This window comes from Emys orbicularis, chromosome 4, assembly GCF_028017835.1.
Source record: "Emys orbicularis isolate rEmyOrb1 chromosome 4, rEmyOrb1.hap1, whole genome shotgun sequence".
Taxonomy (NCBI): domain Eukaryota; kingdom Metazoa; phylum Chordata; order Testudines; family Emydidae; genus Emys; species Emys orbicularis.
Window position 1 is genome coordinate 25,643,168 of NC_088686.1, and position 15,735 is coordinate 25,658,902.

The 15,735-nt window shown below is 38.6% G+C and overlaps 1 protein-coding gene across 2 annotated transcripts in view; it reads right to left on the reverse strand.

Annotated features, from left to right (window-relative positions):
• EML1 (EMAP like 1) overlaps positions 1–15,735 on the reverse strand; it is a 122,208-nt gene that overhangs the window by 105,473 nt on the left and 1,000 nt on the right. The gene's annotated exons all lie outside the window — the stretch shown is intronic.

The window sequence follows — 15,735 nt, forward strand, 5'->3', positions numbered from 1 at the left end:
CCCGACCCCCAGTTTGAGAACTCCTGGTTTAAGTTTTATTGTATAGGTTTACAAGTTTATTTCAATATGAAGGAATGCTATACTTTGTAAAAAGAAGTGAATAAATATTTAGCAAGTTGAAGAAAAGATCATTAGAAGATATTATTGTAACCTGCAACTAGAATCAGCAGCTCAACTACACTATTCTCCAAAACAAATTTATAATAGTGTAACCCTTCTGACCCTCTGAGTTGGCAGCAACAAGGGCTGGGTTCAGTATCTAGGGGTTCCGTTTCAATAACGCAATGCAAAACCGGCTCGAGCCCCCACCCAGTGACCTGGGACAATTACATACCACCCCCCGGGCGCCTCTAGGAGGCAATACTTCCCCTCTCGCAAGCACGGAGTCTAAGTGTAGCAAAAGCCTTTTAATAAAGGAGGGAAACAATGCGGCATCATGTTGGGGAAACACCACAAACAGGATTCATAACACAAACCATGAGCAAAAGACCCACCTCCAAGTAAGTTTGGCAGTGTCCTTTTCCCCTCAGGGTCTTAAGTCCAATCACCCCAAAGTCCAACAACCCCAAAGTCTCTGTCCCTGGTCAGTGCCGCCCCAGAGTTCAAAAGTTTATCTGCAGAGTTTTACCCCCCCAGCCTGGGCGGAAATGGGGGGGGCACATGGGATGTTAAGGGGCACCTTACGTGGTCCGAGGCCGACTGCCCCCACCTCTCCGTGGAGTTCTGCTGCAGCCTTTACCACGAATAGCTCCGCTCTACCAGCCGCTCCGCTCCCCCAGCCGTCCCCGCAAACTGCTCCGCTCTGCTCCCCCTTCCGTGGGCCGCTCCAACCGTCCCACAAACTGCTCAGCTCTGCCAGCCGCTCCACTCCACCAGCCATCCCATGAACCGCTCCAGCTGCCCCCGCAAATGGCTCAGCTCCGCTCTGCGCCGCTCCGCTCGCTGTTCCATGGGCCGCTCCAACCGTCCCACAAACTGCTCGGCTCTGCCAGCTGCTTAGCAATATATCTTCAGGCTCCCACACTGGTTAACACAGCACTCAGTGATCTCAGCTCAGCAATTTTAGCTCTTTTAGTGATTTCAGCTCTTAGTGATTTCAGCTTGTAGTAGGGGAGCCCCAGTGCTGGTGCACCATTGGCCCAAAGTGAATTCAGTTCAGCAACTTCTAGCTAGACTCCTAATGGAAGCAAACTTAGCTCTGCTATTCAACAGTGGAGAGAGGGGGTAGTACAATTCGTGTTCCAGGCCCTCAAACAGGGCCCATACCATCAGGTACACATACCTGTCCCCAACCTCTCTCAATTCACTGGGTTTTGTAACCCATGCCCCTTGTCTAGTGAGTGCTACTTAGTTACTGGTGAGTCCCTCTGTCATACAACAGTTCCACTGGCCTTGATTCACAGAATCAGGGTAACAACACTTTATTCTTCCTGCCCCAATAACAGAGAAACTGGGGATCCCACACCAGCCAAAGTAACCACTTTCAGTTGTTGTTGTCCCAGGCTAGGCGGGTGGGTGTGCCTATGCAAACAAGACCAGCCCCTGAAGTTATTTTCTACCCTCGCCATAATTCACCACCAGATGTCAGGGTAGAGCTTATCCTGACTCTGCTTACAATAGTTACAGAAGGTTCCAGTCATGGAAAGACTTTCATACATTTAATTAATCTCTACAACAGCCGTGTGATGTAGGTAACATTATCCCATTTTGCAGAGGGAAAAACTAAACAGAAAGAGCCTAAGTAACCTGCCCAGGGCCAAACAGTCAGGATGAGCATTCTGAAGTTTCTGCCTCCTAGACTCAGTGTTCAACTCATTAGACCATATTGCCTCTCTCTGGAGTGTGGCATTCCACTTCTAAAACTGGAGTTGGTTAACGTTTTAAGACTTGACAAATTCTATAATGGTTCTATTTTTCTGTTGACTGTAATCCATTTAAAATGAAACCACTTGAGGCCCCAGCTTCTTTAGGACTCTAAGACCTTTGGTATCTGCTGAAACTGGCATATAGTCAACGTCAAATGCTGTTTTGTGTGAAGTCTTTGACATAGCTGCATGGCTCAAACCACTCTGCAGAGAAAAAAGTGATAAAAATGTGTATTTTATTGTCCTTCCCCACCCCCTCATAAGAGCAGCTTCAGCCAGGCCTCAGCTACTTCAAAGACTTCATACTGAACATGCCTAGAGATTCAAGCTAAAGATGAAGCTGCCAAGTTCAGCAGACACCAAAAGCTCCTGAGGGTAAGCATTTATTTTAAAAATTAAAATTAATACAAAAATAAATATAATAAGGGGGGAAAACTAATGTACATCCGTCTCACTCTATATACACATACCCCCACCACCTTCTGAGCCATAATTGCCTGGGTTGGCAGTTTAGCAGCCAAAGAGATTGTTTCTGGATTTATCTGTCAAATATGACAAAACCTACAAAGCCTTGAAGGAGTCAATGTAGCCACTTTAGCTGGCTTTATTCTCTCCACTCATTTAGATTCTATAGGATTAGACTAGACAGGTGCTTTTTCCTGCTTAGGATCCTTATGTGCTGAGTCCCTCAAGCTCAGTAGATTTTTGAGACCAAAACAGGATCCACTTCAAGGAGCAGGTCTTCACCTTTAAATCCCTAAATGGGCTATGACCCAGCTATATCGCTCTCCTCACTCACTATGTCAGCTGTATTCAGTCGGGTGCTTCAGCTAGAGAAGCCCAGGTTAGAACTTGCAAGAGCAGAACAGTCACATCTCATCCATGGAATTGGTTACTGCTGAACCATTCTTCTACTTTTAGGACATGAAAATAGTCTTACCCTAATAACTGAGCTATGGAGTCAGTCCAATACTGAATTGTTGAGGATATTTACAATGTAAGGGAACCTTCTACCTTTATGTACCAAATTCAAATCTAAATCAAGACTGTAGTAGCCAAAAGTTGTTTCTTTCCTCTTCCTTACAGTCAATAGTGTCTGCATGTCTTCCCCATTGCTCCACAAACTCATTTGGATGTCTCAAACTTCTCTTTTCCCTCAATATAATCACTCTCCCCAGCTCCATGCTACCACCCAGCCTTTAGGCTCCCACACCTCTAGGTAGCTTACCCCCTTCCCCTCAACAGCCCTACACACTTTTCCACCTCCTAATATGTGAAGGAGGCAGCCTATCCTATTTCACATCCTTCAGCCATCCTCCCTGATCTGTGATGGTGTTTTATTTAATCCATACTCACACACAAAAACTCTCTTCTGTGATGTTTTTCATCCTCAAAGTGCTTTACAAAAATTTATAAACCGATTTTTACTCAAATGTGTGTTAAACAGAGATAGGGCAAACTTTACCAAACCAGACAGAGCTATGTGCAAACAACAATTTTTCTTTTCCCAGCCTTGCCCTGAAAAAAACATGAAATAGGATCAGTGGAATGTACTCCCCCACACTCCTTCAACATGAATGAACCCCATCCTTAATTCTAAGCCTCTCTCTTGAAGTAAGTGGTTGTTAGCCATAGTTCTAGTCCTTACCCAGAAATTACAGACAGGGGATGGGCAGTTATTCACTCATTCCAGTTCACTCTGGCATTCCCATTCCCTCTGTCATAGCTGCTGCTTCACTAGTGGCAAGCCATACTGGAGTTGATATTCAGATAAAACAGGCTATCATTAAGGATTTAAAATATTCTTAAAGCCATGAACAAAATACAAAGCAATTAAATGTAAATATTTATCTGTGCTGTTCAGTTATCACTCAGTGCTTAAGGAGCTTGCAGGAAATCTGCCTTATTCTGTGTTCTGTTCCAACTGGCTGTGCATAATAGGATCTTCACACTGCCCTGCCCAGACTATCTGGGAAACTCAGGGTACGTCTTCACTCAAGGGGGGGGGGTCGATTTAAGATACGCAAATTCAGCTACGCGAATAGCGTAGCTGAATTCGACGTATCGCAGCCGACTTACCCTGCTGTAGGGACGGCGGCAAAATCGACCTCTGCGGCTTCCCGTCGACGGCGCTTACTCCCACCTTCGCTGGTGGAGTAAGAGCGTCGATTCGGGGATCGATTGTCGCGTCCCGACGGGACGCGATAAATCGATCCCCGAGAGGTCGATTTCTACCCGCCGATTCAGGCGGGTAGTGTAGACCTAGCCTCAGTCCTTGAAGGCACAGTCGCAATACCACAATATCCTTGTGAGAGCCTAGATGAATTAAATGTTCTTCTTCTACTTTTAATACAAATTACTGAATTGTAATTATAAAGCACTTGAGTAACATGAACTATGGACAATTTTTTTAAATCCATAACTGAACATTTAGTCCCATGTTATATTTGCACATAACATTTGACATATTCAGCTGAAAATGTGTGCTATTAAAGGAAATGAGAAAGCAATCTAGTGTTTTTAACCTATTTTTCCTAACACCAAAAAAATTTATTGAAAGAAACCTGAGAAAGTTTTCTTCTAATAATGTTATATATTTTACATTCTTTTAGACATTTCCTTGACATATAAAGTGAAGTAAAAGCATACTCAATTATCATTTATGGCAATCAACCCTATTGCAAGAATAAAAATACTTTCTGATGTTCTTCTTTATACAGCCTTAGAAACAGTGATAGTAACAAGCTACAAAATAAGGCCTCGATCCTGCAATGGGCAGCAGGCAGGCCGACTGCTCTGGACATTAAAATTACTGGAGCAAGGCACAAGTGCAGCAGTGCGTCCACGTACTACATGTTGCAGGAATGCAGCTTAATTCAGTGTAACCCACTGGTCTTTGCTCTAAAGGAATCCAGAGCTAATATATTTTTCATCATGAATTTTCCATCTTCAGTATCTACAGTGGGATTATTGAAAAATAATTTTGATAAAACTATAAAACTGCTGTTCACGTGCAACCTGAGTTCTTAATTGACTTGTTAACATTATTAATGGTCTCTTCTCAAGAAAAATATACAACGGAGCCTCAAAAATCCATATTTGCAATACCACTAAATGTATAATCTACATAAAAAGATTGGTGGTCTCTCCTCATCTCTCATTAAAGATATAACAGGAACCACAAAACCATATACCAGACTACTGTAGGGGCTAGAAGGGTCTCATTAAGAAGATTTTATTATTTTTACAAATATAGTACTTAATGTAAAAATACAAATAATTTAATATGAATGACAACTAACAAAATAAAATCAAGTACACTTTGTGATGTACTGTCCTTTGTTTTTTCTTTTAAACTTTTTTGCTCATAAATTTACTGATTCCAGAAAGTATCCCTATTCCGGACAACATTGAAACACATTCTAAAGTGCTTTCCTGAATCAGCCCATTCAGGCTCCATCTTCTGAGGTGCTGACCATCTCATGAGATTAACTTCAGTGTGAGTTGAGGGAGCTTGCATTATCAAGCATTACTCATTAAGGTCTCCAATTCTACACACATTTACATAAGTACTTAAAAATAATACATAATATTATATATAAAACCATTCATCCCAAAAGAATCCCAAAACAGTTTAGAAAAATAACTTCACACAATGAAGATTACTACATTCTCTATTGAAATACAGTCACTTCTGGGATGATACATATCAGCTGCTTAGGACAGTAAGTGAATAGCTCCTCCAGATTACTTGTGTATATTAAGTATACATTAGCTAAAGCACAGAGTTCTGGGTGAAATCCTGGCCATATTAAAGTAAGTGGGAATTTTGCAAGTGACTTCAGAGAGTGAAGTCCTAACCCTACTGAAGTCAATGGCAAAACTCCCTCTGACTTTAATAGGGCCAGAAATTCATCATCTGTGTCTAGCCCCCAAACAAACCATATATATAATCATATATAAAAATGTTTTCGGTATGTTACCTTTGGATCAGAAGAGCGATTTTTCTTACACAAAACCTTTTTTTTAAAGTTGATTTAATTGTAGTTGGACATAGGTATGAACAAAATTTATGAACTTGGGTGTCTTAATTTAGGTTTCTGAATCTATATTTTGGGACCTAAATAAAAGTGGCCTGATTTTTCAGATAAGTTTAGCACCCACAGCTGTCACTGACCTATAATTTTAGTCTATCTTTGGAAAAATATAATGCAGATATATGGCAGTGTGTGACAACTAGGGATGGAGAGTCTGTTTCTAATAAAAACTAGTTTGAACTTCAGCAAGTTTCTAATAAAGACTAGTCTGAAATTCAACAAGCTAGCCAGCCAACCCATCTTCCAGCAAACCCTAACCCCAGCTACCTCCAACAGGCCATCATGCACTTTCCCTTTCTGGTGTTCAATGTATTCTGGATTACAACTGATAGGGAAATGCCACGTAATTTACTTTGAACTGTGTCACCAGTTCAGGGTTGGAAGGAAGAGTCAGCAGACCCACCTTTTTGCTCCTCCAATGGAGTCTTCAGAAAAGGTGGGGAGGTGCCATCCAAAAAGGTTTGCAGAAAAGATTCAAAGCAGCATCTGAATTTGGGGGTTTACCAGTGAGGATTTCTCATTAGCTTATAATAGGCCTTATATAGTTTAAACCATTTTCTGGGGGCGGAGAGGTAATACTACTATATTTAATACTATATTTAGCAAAAACTAAGTGTGACACTATCAGCATTTCTAAAGTTTTAAAACTGTAGTTTTGCTTGCTGTTTGTAAAAACAATATGCTTCCAATAATGCTCTTGACAGGAACAGCAGAACCTCCTACAGCCTCAGGTAATTTCCAGTCTTGACTTCTTACTGCTCATGCTTCTGTCATCTAATCCCTGTTAAAAATTACAGCTGGAGATTTCAATTTTTTTCAATGTGGTTCGGCAAAATTAGGCTGATTGAAATTTTTCAAGTTTAGGTAAAATACAAGAATTTTACAGAAATATTCTTGAAATTGTTTTGACTTTTTTACCTGCTCTAGGTATAATGATCATAGACATCTCTGTTCCATTTGCATCTGCAAATGTGCCTATTTTCACCCATGCAAGATTTAGCTCCAATTTCAGAAACCTAAGCTTCTGAGAACTTGGCTCTAGAGAATGCTGGAGACAATATTTCAAATGCATAATATGATGCTCAGGCAGCTTTAACATTATTAAGTGTAAGATGGCATGTGCAATATGCACGAGTGTATTCTGCCAGATTATAAAGGTATAATTAAAAATAAAAAATATTTGATTTCCCTCTTGCCCACCAGAGATTTACATAATTTTCCAAGCAACTATAGTAGCTATACTGTTAATGAATGCAAATTGTACATTAACACCAGATGTTTATTTCAGATTTAAAACTCCATAAAGCAATTACTAGAGATTTCTGATACAAATTTTAGTACAAGCAGATTATATTTATTCAATCATAGGTCATTTCAAGGGAAGACAAGAAAATGATGGACCATGTCAGATTTCACTCATTGAAAGTAATGGAGTGTGGGCAATCTCACTTAATTACTTTCCAAATAACTAATTCAGTGAAATCATGCTAACATATCATTATCCCCACCCCATCTCCCTAAAAATCCCCAGGGAGCTACTTCCACATTTTAATCATGTAATGGATGAGCATTTTAGATTTAGTTTCATGGAGGATGGACAGGCTGACTGAGCCAAAGTTTGTCCCCTTCTATGAACTTGCAGTTGCTTCTATTGACATTGCAAATAACTCTAAATAGATTATTATAGACAACTTCCCTATTTATTCACCCCAACCTTATCCTACACCCATAAATATGAAAAGTAAAAACTTTCCACTTTGGCCTACCAAAGTTCCCAGTGACAGAAAAGCAATTGCAACATCAACTTGACATATTTCACCTTAAACTTCCAGGAGAAAAAATCAGAATAAAACTTATTAAGACTTAATAATATAGAATTGTTTGACTTAATGGTTTAATAATTTACTTCTAAAGAAATTTTAAATCCATTTTAAATTATCTGCATGTAGTTTAGACTTCAGTACAAAAATAAATTTCTACTTAATTAGAAATTAAAACACACCTTATCAGCACTGTAAAGTACCCTAATTTTTAAACAACTCTTTGATGATCAGATAAAACATGATTTCCTAGTGAGAGCCCAATACTTTAATTTACAATTCTGACTGTTGTTTTATTTATGATAAAATACTTGATACTGATGGTTTCACTTCATATTATCCACACTGACACAGATTTCCTAATGATGGTTGTCTATTATTGCAGAATTCTCCATTATCCGGATGCTGTATTTTCTTAGCCAATACAGTGTTAAAACATGGATTAAAATAACTTCTGTTTTAATTAAATTGTAACAAATTGGAATTAACACTATATATATTAGGGCTGTTGATTAATCGCAGTTAACTCACACGATTAACTCAAAAAAGTTAATCTCGATTAATCGCAGCTTTAATCGCACTGTTAAACAATAGAATACCAATTGACATTTATTAAATATTTTTGGATGTTTTTCTAAATTTTCAAATATATTGATTTTAATTACAACACAGAATACAAAGTGTACAGTGCTCACTTTATATTATTTTTATTACAAATGTTTGCACTGTAAAAATGATAAAAGAAATTGTATTTTTCAATTCACCTCACACAAGTACTGTAGTGCATTCTCTTTATCATGAAAGTGCAACTTACAAATGTAGATTTTTTTTGGTTACATAACTGCACTCAAAATCAAAACAATGTAAAACTTTGGAGCATACAAGTCCATTAATTACTTTCCAAATAACTAATTCAGTGAAATCATGCTAACATATCATTATCCCCACCTTGTTCAGCTTCTTGTTCAGCCAATCGCTAAGAAAAACAAGTTTGTTTACATTTATGGGAGATAATGCTGTCCGCTTCTTATTTACGTCACCTGAAAATGAAAAGAGGCATTCGCATGGCACTTTTGTAGCCGGCGTTGCAAGGTATTTACGTGCCAGATATGCTAAACATTCGTATGCCCCTTCATGCTTCAGCCAGCATTCCAGAGGACATGCTTCCATACTGATGACACTCATTGAAAAAATAACGCGTTAATTAAATTTGTGACTGAATTCCTTGGGGGAGAATTGTATGTCTCCTGCTCTGTTTTACCCGTATTCTACCATATATTTCATGTTATATCAGTCTCGTCTGATGATCCAGCACATGTTGTTCTAGGAATACTTTCACTGCAGATTTGACAAAATGCAAAGAAGTTACCAATATGAAATTTCTAAAGATACAGCACTCGACCCAAGGTTTAAGAATCTGAAGTGCCTTCCAAAATCTGAGGCACTAGGTGTGGAGCATGCTTTCAGAAGTCTTAAAAGAGCAACACTCTGATGCAGAAACTACAGAACCTGAACTAGCAAAAAAGAAAACCAACCTTCTGCTGGTGGAATCTGACTCAGATGATGAAAATGAACATTCGTCAGTGCATACGGCTTTGGATCATTATCGAGCAGAACCTGTCATCAGCATGGACACATGTCCTCTGGAATGGTGGTTGAAGCATGAAAGGACATATGAATCTTTAGCACATCTGACGCCGGCTATAATAGTGTCATGCAAACACCTATACTGACTTTCAGGTGACATTGTAAACAAGAAGTGGGCATTATCTCCCGCAAATGCGAACACACTTGTTTGTCTGAGCAACTGGCTGAACAAGAAGTAGGACTGGGTGGACTTGTAGGCTCTACAGTTTTACATTGTTTTGTTTTTTAATGTAGTTATTTTTGTATATAATTCTACATTTGTAAGTTCAACTTTCACGATAAAGAGATTGCACTACAGTATTTGTAATGGGGGAACTGAAAAACACTACTTTTGTTTTTTACAGTGCAAATATTTGTAATCAAAAATAAATACAAAGTGAGCACTGTACACTTTGTATTCTGTGTTGTAATTGAAATCAATATATTTGAAAATGTAGAAAACATCCAAAAATATTTAAATAAATGGTATTCTATTATTGTTTAACAGTTCGATTAATCATGATTAATTTTTTTAATCGCTTGACAGCCCTAATATATATATATATATATATATATATATATATATTATACAACTGTATTCCACGGACATTTACCACATTAACAAATGTATAATATTATGGGTTTATGAATGCTTTTTTGGGGGGAGGGACATTGTATCATTTATAATAGTCCATAGATGCTATTTTTAAAACTTTCTCCAGTTCTTCTGTGAATCAATCAGCAATTACAAAGTGGTCTGTGATCTCAAAATAAACTGTTACATGCAGCAAAAAAGGGGGGGAAAGAAATCTGTTCCTGAAATTAAACCTAGATAGTGTTTTATCAGGCTCACTTAATACAGTGATACTTCAGAAGAAAACTGGGTAATGTTTGTAAGTACAATTCACCCCAGTTCAGTGTACATACAAGGCCCTCTGCACTGCTTTCACCCCATTAAGCCCTCAGAATGGTAGACATGTGATGCACAAGGGCTTTGTGTGGCTCTCCACACTGCAGTGAATTTCACTAAGGGAGCATAAATAATGTTTGATTAAAAATTATCTGATATTCCACACATCCTCAAAATTCTGTGGTACAAACACTGAGGTATCAAAAGATAGATTCTCTGTTGCTTTCATTTAATGGCCTTATTTAAAAAGGCAATAGGACAGATGAAAGGAAAATACCAAAGAAAAGAATGACGTTTCATCCATTAACATTTTTTATTATAAGGTATGAAATTAACGCTCACTGAAGATACAAGATTAGCAGCTCTAGCTACTGAATGAAGTCTTCCACTGATCTATAAAGCTAATACAAACATTGCAAGCTTCTCCATGTGAACTCAAAATGTACTCCTGGAAGAAATGGGTCTAGGGATAAGGGGTGAGACAGTTTAGTATCTATGTCCTATTCAATTTTTGACTTCTGCTAAGACTAACAATAAAAGCATCAAGCAGTGCCAGTTATGCATTTGTGCATAGTGAAGCGGGTATTGTGATGTGTACATCTGTCCACAGAGAACTGAATTAAGACCTGATTCATTTCACATCATTTCTGGAAAGTAACAGAGACTACTTTCTATCACTACCAACCTTTGCTAGATTTGAACCAGTAACCACAAGGTGAATAGACCAGGGGTTCTCAACATTTTTCTTTCTGCCTCCCCCCACCATGATATAAAAACTCCACGGCCCACCTGTGCCACAACTACTGGTTTTCTGCATATAAAAGCCAGGGCCGGCATTAAGGGGTAGCAAGCAGGGCAACTGCCCGGGGCCCCACACAACAGGTGGCAACGCGAAGCTAAGTTGCTCAGGCTTCTGCTTCAGCCCTAGGTGGCGGGGCTCAGGACTCCGGGCTTCAGCCCCATGCAGTGGGGCTTTGGGTTTCTGCCCTGGGCCCCAGTGAGTCTAACACTGGTCCTGCTTGGCGGCCTCCCTGAAACCTGCTCGCAGTGCCCTAGGGGGCCCCGGAGCCCTGGTTGAGAATCACTGGAATAGACTCTATATCCCATTGCTAATTCCCTCACCCATCCAATGTTGCTGCAGTTAAGTTTAAAGGGAGGGAGACGTTAGCAGGGCATTCTCCATTAAGATCCCTTGGTTCTGAATTTGGCTCTCCCCAAATCCATCTGCTACAAGGCTCATCTCCAGCTACAGGTATTTAGTGAGATGGTAGGTTGTAGGGAGTAGAGTATATGTATTTATTTCACTCAGTGGTGGATAACTATTAAAGAAGTCTATTTTTATTATATTGCAATTGTTGATTCTGAGTTTTAATGTTTGTCAGAGTGCTCAGATGGGCACTAAAGATGGATATAAATTGAAACAAACAACTGAAGATGACCACGATCACATGAACCAAGGCCCAAGCTAATTTATTTTCTCCCCTGAAACTAACAACTTTTCTATGACTTTACCAGTTACTGCCAACATGGCCACAGAGAGCTATTATATGGCAAAAATCTTACTGGCAGGTGATCCACTGTGTTTTCTTTCTATTTCACTATTATTGTCTTGATTTACATAAATAAAAAAACAAAAATTCAATATAGCGGGTAAGGTATCTTACCACTTAGTCTATCACTTTAGGAAAATTTAGGGTTTAAGACATTACTGCTAGCAGTTATACTTTTGATATAAAAGCAAACCCAGTTTTAATTACAGTCATGGCATCCTTTGCAAAATCAGCGTTTCATAAAAACTCTAACATGAATTTCAGATAAGAGATCAGGTACAAATTTGGGATAAACTTGGAAGATTCTTATACTCATGGTTTATCAGTACAATATTTCCCATTGATTTAAACAGGGATGGGATGAAAAAAATTAATTTATCAGTTGGCCCTTTCCACCACATTGCTGAGGTGAACTTTATCAAAGTTTATTATTGTGTTCTACACAAATAGAGTCTACATTTGGAAGTGTATTTTCATGCAAAAAGTCTGTAGTTGCAGAAATAAATATTTGACAGTTTTACTTTCACCCTCTAGCTAACTGTCTGTATCTGTGACAATCTCTTGATGTTTAAAGTGCTGAATTAAGATTTAAGGATAAAAGCTCACACCCTGTGCAAACTCTCAGTAAATGGGCTTTTGCAGAAAATAGGAACACTGGGGGGCTGAATTCCATCACCTGGATCCTGGACACTCATTAAGCAGGTCCACAGCTATTACTGCAGCACCAGGGATGTGCAGTGGATCACAGTGGTTACAACTCCTACATACAGAACTGTGGTCAGTGGATCCATGCAATTTGCAAACCTCTGCCCACATCCTGATTCCTTCACTGACCTACCAAGGGTCACCCCTGCTCACTCCTGCATCTCAGAATTCAGCTGGCGACAAGAAGGGTGCTGTGTAATTCCTATGTCTGACTTAGTCCGTGGACCTCCACATCCAGGACGATTCTCCCTATCAAAACAATTCATAAAACAGAGACAGGGCTGAAATGCAAGCTTAAGAACAAATTTACTCAACAGTCATAATGCCACTTTTAATACTTCCACTCCCTTTTCTATTTTGAGAAATGGTATTTGGTCTGAACATCTTTCTCACTAATTCAACAATGCTGCTTTTGAATTTAGAGAACAAATTAATAACACAATGATTAATTGTATATGCTAGGTAAACTTAATGGCTTCCTTCCTAAGAATAATAGCAAAGTCATTCTAATACTAGATAGGCTCTCCATAACCAAGCCTCCAAGATCTAATTTCTAACATTCCAAGTCAATTATGGGTATCTGTTTGTTATAAAGACTGCTCTGCTTGCCTAGAAGGTGCCTTAATGTAATTTCTGACAAACATGCACAAGACAGTCATCAATAGGAGAAACTGGTAGTGTCTTACTTGAAGAAAAGCAATATGTACACATGCACCATCTAACTTTAAAACAAGAAAATATTTTGCACATCTAGAGAGACTTTCTTCTGCAGATCTCAAGGTGATTTGCAAACTAACTTATTAAACCCCACTATAGTATGGATGCACTATATTTGCTCCCAGTTTATAGATAAGGAAACTGAGGCACAAAGAAATTAAGTGACTTTCCCAAAGCCACAGTGTGAGTTAGTGGCAGAGCCAGAAATAGAAGCTGTGACTCCTGACTGACATTTCCACCACTAACCTAGGGGTTCTCACATTGTGGTCTATTAAACCCTTCCTGGTATTCCATAAAATGAAAAGGCTGGAGCACTTGCTTTAACCAACTGATTGTGTAAAGAATTTACCCCTAGGCTTTTGGATACCAAACAAAACAACTCAAAATGAAGATGAAAAAGCTTATTTTTCTTCTCATCCTCTTTTCTCTAATTACTCTGATCATTACACTATCCTCTCCATCAAACACATTTTAACCCTGCCTGGTGCATGCATCTTTGATTTTTCTTTTGTCCCTACACCCTAAGCTGCCAGTAGATCCCATTATTTCTTCTCTTAAAATACTAAAATGAATTATTTCCTCTCAACACAGAAAACCTTGAAACCCACAATGATTATCTTTGCAAGTTCTACCTATCAGCCCTCCTCACATATTACTTTTCCCTAGGCCACTCTATACAAAATGCGGGTTTTGAAACTGTGTTCCTCTCTGAGGCGCCAACCATGTTTCTTTGCTCCTCAAATCTCTGCCACTTCCAGTCTATGCTGTCTCCAATCTTCTAACTGTTCCCTGATACTCTATCCCCTACTCTCAGCCTTATACCATCTTTCACACCAACCCATTATGCATGCAAGAGCTTCCCAAATGCCCATGAAGCAATCTTTCCTTTTTCAAATACAGCACCTCCATTGGTATCTTCTGTCTTTGTTGTTTTCTCATGGGCCATACTGGTTTGTCTAAATTATCTGATCTCCTCAGGGCAGAGAATGTGGGTCCAATTCTCTAGCCTTTAGTCTCACTGAAGAGGTCTATGTAAGCTGGAAAGCTTGTCCCTCTCACCAACAGAAGTTGGTCCAATAAAAGATATTACCTCACCCACCTTGAAAGTCTCATTGAAAACTAACTCATGTAAGGAAAAGCTGCAGGATCAAACCATTTGTTCTTCCTATACACAGAACAATATACATACACAATGTAGGGTGACCAGATAGCAAGTGTGAAAAATCAGAACAGGCGGTGGGGGATAATAGGCACCTATATAAGACAAAGCCCCGAGTATTGGGACTGTCCCTATAAAATCGGGATGTCTTGTCACCCTAATACAATGCCACATAAAACGGACTAACTTATTATACAATTTGTGATATCTGCTATTATATGATTTAAAAAATACCTAGAAGTCTTATGTTACAGAAGAAACAGGTAAATAATTCATTCAGCCACCTTCAAACAGTTAATGTGGAAGGGATGAAATGAGATTTTAAACTTTTGTCTAGCATGTATTGTAGCATATTTACAGCATTCACAATGATATATCCAGAGTCATAAAGTCAATATAACAGGAATGTCCAACAGATAATATTCTCTTTAACCTATTCAGAGGGACTGCTATTACAGCTCACAAATGTATATCACTAATGACCTAAAAGGAAAGTAATCAAGAAATTTTGCTCAGCAAAACTCACTAATATATTATAGAGGCTAAAGTATTAGCTATAATGTATTTCCTCCCTGGAAACAGAATTAATTATTCTCTAAATCTAAGCATAATGTAGAAGTCTACTAACAGACAAACTAATAATACTAATACAAAATGGGCTAGTTTAATGTTTTGAGGGATGCAGAAAATAAAATGTATGCAGCACATAGTAATTTATTACATGGATCATGCATCGTATTCTCAATCTTCTGAAAAGGGTTAGCATATTCTTATGTTCCACAAGTATTAAGATTCCCCGCTAGCCTAGGTCTTCCCCGTAGAAAAATCAGGCAGAATTTATCACCATCACTATTTGTTCAACAGAAGTTACAGCTGTGGTTTTAGTAGTTGCCCTCCTAAAACAATTTAACTTTCCCTTCTCGCTAGTACCTGAACAGCTAGAATCTGGTTGATTATTACAAGGAATCTGGGGAAGAAGGAATAAAAGATACGTGCTCACACAATATTTAGTAAAACTTTTGAGATAAAACACTGCATTTACACTTACAATTCTAGTGGTAAAGGATAAACAAAATTTCAAACATTTTAGTCTGGGTTCTAAGGTTTGCAATGAAAAACTCTTTATATTTTTGATGCATTCTATTGTTAGTATTATTTTTTTAAATTTTATATTACTTTAAAGTTATCTTAAATATTTTCCCCAAGCAGCAGCAAACACCAGCTAATCAAAATAAACACACCTCCAAACATCCTGCAAGGCCAATTATACCAATATTTCCTCTGAT